Source organism: Lissotriton vulgaris, chromosome 7, assembly GCF_964263255.1.
Source record: "Lissotriton vulgaris chromosome 7, aLisVul1.2, whole genome shotgun sequence".
Classification (NCBI taxonomy): Eukaryota; Metazoa; Chordata; class Amphibia; order Caudata; family Salamandridae; genus Lissotriton; species Lissotriton vulgaris.
The window spans coordinates 226,367,543-226,372,223 of NC_141695.1; the positions used below are offsets into that span (position 1 = coordinate 226,367,543).

General features: G+C 44.3%; 1 long non-coding RNA gene across 1 annotated transcript; it reads right to left on the reverse strand.

Moving 5' to 3' along the window:
• Nucleotides 1-1,501: 1,501 nt before the first annotated feature.
• Nucleotides 1,502-4,343, reverse strand: LOC147701264 (uncharacterized). Its single transcript, XR_015297443.1, has 4 exons — nt 4,292-4,343; nt 4,001-4,089; nt 3,877-3,911; nt 1,502-3,773 (listed from the first exon to the last, which is right to left on the reverse strand). It is a non-coding gene; the product is annotated as an uncharacterized LOC147701264 (long non-coding RNA).
• Between the last annotated feature and the right edge of the window lie 338 nt (nt 4,344-4,681).

Genomic DNA, 4,681 nt, shown 5'->3' on the forward strand with positions numbered 1-4,681 from the left:
ATATTTTGGCCTTTTCAGGAAAACTCTTCGACCTTATACGTTTACCTATACACCTCATGACCAGAAGGTGATACCCAGGGGCACCCAATAAACGACTCAGAAGAAATATTTAGGATTACATGAGGAGTGCGACTGTCACCTTATTATTTCTGGAAAAGTGCTTTTCAGTTCACATGTCAAAGATGGGAGGGAATGTTTCAAGACTACTCATTTGTTGAATAACCTCTCTACTTTCATTTGCAGTACAGCTCACCGCACACTACATTAAACACATATCACAACACTCTTCAGGACTTAGAAGAGATGTGTGTATGCCTCCAATTAGATGGTGGCTGATCTTGAAAGCATGCAAGTCTCTGTGTCTTATTTGGTCCTAAAACCCCTTGCCATCTGGGGTGGCAATTCTCTGATCAAACGTTAGCCTAGGAGAGATAGGCGGTTCAGCATTGTCTCTGCGGACAAGAGCCAGGTGAGTGGCATGACTATAAAAAACACCCTAATAGTCCCTCAGCTTCACTCATTTGCTGCTGTGCAGTTTCAATAAAAATAGTAATTGTGTTCAGTGATCTATATGTGCCTTGGACTCCAGCTCCTTCCCTTCCGTGAATGGATCGTTCCATGGGAAAACAATTTCCTGAGTGCCTTTCCTGCTGCACTCAAGCACTTTCTGCACTGCTGCCTGTGATCTGAATTCACAGGACCCTGCTTGACCTCCACCCTGCATTCAGTGCTTAATTTGAGCCAGTGTTTTCAGAAGGGGCCCATTGGCACTCATTTTGGGGGGGGCAGCACTTACTCTTCCTCATGGTACTTTCACCCAGAGCAAGAAAGAGAAAGACAAAGAAGGAGGAAAGGATGATGAAGAAAAAGTCACAAAACCAGTTCGAAATAACGGGACAAAGTATGTGTGGTGGTGGAAAAAAGAGGCATGAGTTGGAGCCACGATTAGCCTACCTAGCCGATGTATTAAGCAATGGAATCATTTCTCAGTGACTGCTGATGGCTTCTCTGAAAAATGTTTTGGCCACCAGCAAGTATTGTTTTTAAAACATTAAACGTTGCCTGCATATGTCAACAGAGGCATCTTTTCCCTGCCTCCTACCTCCATCCTTGCCTTCTAGAGTCCTCGTCTCCGACTCCTAAGGGACCACTGCAGCCCTTGCCAGGAGATGGCGTGGCACTGGCACGCTCCACGTCGGCATGAAACATGTGGCGTACGCCGAGCCCTTGCACTGCAGCACCTTACTAGGGAGGGCGTGGGGCGTTGATTTGCGGTGCTGCACGTGCTTCACAGGTGGGCGTCGGCGTCTGCTCTATAAAAGGCTTATGTGATCGTTGCCTAAGCTCCGGAAGCCTTGCAGGTAAGTGAAGGCACTTGTGCCTATATTCAGCTTTCACGCTTGGTCCTTGATGTCTTGCAAAGATCTTGAAGTTTACATTCCGCTCAGATCAATCAATCAATTGATTGAATTCTTTTTTTAAATTTTTTTTTATTGTACGCTGCGCCGAAAGCTTAATTAAATGCTGCACATGGGAAAAATGATATAGCGCTATCAACGCAGTAGTTTGCGATATTATATCAGCGCTAGGACCTTAATGGTAAACAGTCACATTTTCACAACAAGTCACGCAAATAGGAATATATCGCCTATCCCCCTACCTCAACCGATACAGGCACGGGTGGGATGTGCCTGGTACATATTTATTTGTTTATTAGTCCTGGGCACAACAAACACAGTAGAGAAGATAGGAAGGGTTATTTGAATCCATGACAGATACGTTTATGGTTGCGTCAAAATTACCATCAGGGTCAGATGGCTTGCCCAGGATCATTCAGGTGTCAGAGGGGAGCCAAATCACAGGCTAAGGTTCCGTGACTTCTATATATCTGTTCTCTGTTGCTCCACAATAGGTTATTAACTGTTTTCATACCTGAGATTGGTAAATTACAGCATGCCTAAACCGAGATTTGTGCGCCAAGAGTAACACGCTTAACTTTCGCAGTTTCTCTGCGCGCGCTTAGCTGGTTCGGCTCTCATTCTCCCTCTCCCAGCCCAAATCCCGCCACTCCTGGCCCATCCCTTCCAGAGTACCGTGCCACACCTATCAGACGCGTGTGTCTCCGTGGCACCGCCCGCAACTGTTCAAATCGGTCCCTGTCAGTGTCAACCCCTCAACGGATGCTACTATTATTACGTAGGGTCGCTGGCGCCCTGAAGCCTACTTCGTAGCGCACCACTACGACAGGAGGACTGAAGCTGTCACCCAATTTCCTATTACTGATCTTCTATTCCGTAATTAGCCCCTCCGTGCAGTGCTCAGCATTCCGCTGCTAAAACGGCAATATTCGTGCTGACGGCACAGCGACATAGAGACCTGTCAGCTCCTACTTGGAAAGCTACTGCAGCTCTACCAATGCACGCCCCTCCCAGCCACACCATAACCCTTAATACTGTTCCGTTACTTATAAAACTGCTGCAGCTCTGCCAAAGCACCTCATCCCAGCCACACTGAAACCCGAAACCCTTAATACTGTTCCATCACTTGGAAAACTGCTGCAGCTCTGCCAAAGCACCCCATCCCAGCCACACTGAACCCCTTTATACTTTTCCGTTACTTGGGAAACTACTGCAGCTCTGCCAAAGCACCTCACCCACATTGAAACCCTTAATACTGTTCTGTTACTTGGGAAACTGCTGCAGCTCTGCCAAAGCACCTCACCCACACTGAAACCCTTAATACTGCCCCATTACTTGGAAAACGTATGCAGCTCTGCCAAAACACCCCATCCCAGCCACACTGAAACCCTTAGTACTGTTCCGTTACTTGGAAAACTGCTGCAGCTCTGCCAAAGCACCTCATCCCAGCCACAATGAAACCCTTAATACTACTCCGTTACTTGGAAAACTTCTGCAGCTCTACCAAAGCACCTCATCCCAGCCACAATGAAACCCTTAATACTGCTCCGTTACTTGGAAAACTGCTGCATCTCATCCAATCCTTGAAGCTAAGAAGGGTTTGGCTTGAGCGCAGTAAGGCTACGCCTACAACTATATGTAACAAAACAGATGCCAGTACTGCTCGAACTATTTGATCAGAGACTCAATAAGCTGAGTTGACACTTCTCAACTTAGAATGACCACTCATTCAGTCCACAACAAATGTTTTTATGTAGAAGTTTAATTTCTACTTACAAAATTATTTTAAGATGCTTTTTAAATTTTTTATATATGTATCAACTAAAGGCAACAATGAGGAAGTAAGTCAAAAAAGCCTATACACAAAAGGGGGTTGTCAATATGTACAATTCAGTGTAAAAGGGAAGATGTGTGGGCAACGCAGGGAAAAACAACAGACAACATAAATGTCAAATTCTACTTACTCTAACTCGCAACACTGGCATTCGTACTACAATCATTCCACATAAAGACACTGCACATACAACAGGTGGGGAAGTGTGAAAGTGCGAGAGAACCTATTTACAAGGGGATGAGATACCTATCTAATATATACAACTGGGATAAGCAAAAAAAGCTCAGTTCTTGATAAGAAAACACAAATAATACATTCAATATGAAAACGTGAAAAAGTGAACAAACTTAGATTTCTCGAATCAAATGCACTATATGCAACCATTTAGTTATATCTCAATCACTCTGATGACACATGGTCATCGTGAGGAGAAATTAACAATTATTCAATCTAGAGGGGTCGAGGCGTTTCGAATCCCATTACTCCTTGGGATTCTCGTCAGGACCAAAGACAGATAAAATCTGAAAAACATAAAGTTGACATAAGAAAAAAACACAGTCAGATATCAGCACACAAGAGAGACACTCAACTTAACATTCGACACACCATTCACGCATGTAGTACCTGTCGGGTTTTCTTGTCGGGTTCTTTAATGAAAGCTGTGGGGTAAAAAGGAACAATCCATCAGATGTCTGTTCGATAGAATTGCGGAGCCTCAAAGAAAAACGCCAATTGCTGGGCCACTTACTGAGATGTGTTGGTTAATCCTCTGTAAAATTTGACGTGTATGATTCAGTCTCAATAAATGGAGATAAAAGCTTCCGTTATTGATTCCGTCTGTTAAAGAAACCAAGAAACAGAATTCAGCGGCGGGTTTCTTGTTCAGAACTCATAAGTGGGTTTGTAAAACAAAGTACTGTCTATCCCTTTTGTTAGCCGACTGCGAATATCAATCTTAGAACTTGTAAGATCAAAGCTTTCAGCAATTAGAGTCGCACCGTCATCACAAGTAAGTTTCGAGTTTTCGATGAGCTCTTACCGTCGGTAGTCTTTTTCCGTGAACCTCGTTTGGCAATGAATTCCGGCGCCGTGTTGATACGTCATGAGTTGGGCGCTTATAACCGTGATCCTCAGGGCCCCTAGGGGTGCTGGGAAATGTAGTTTGCACATGGGAAAAATGATATAGCGCTATCAACGCAGTAGTTTGCGATATTATATCAGCGCTAGGACCTTAATGGTAAACAGTCACATTTTCACAACAAGTCACGCAAATAGGAATATATCGCCTATCCCCCTACCTCAACCGATACAGGCACGGGTGGGATGTGCCTGGTACATATTTATTTGTTTATTAGTCCTGGGCACAACAAACACAGTAGAGAAGATAGGAAGGGTTATTTGAATCCATGACAGATACGTTTATGGTTGC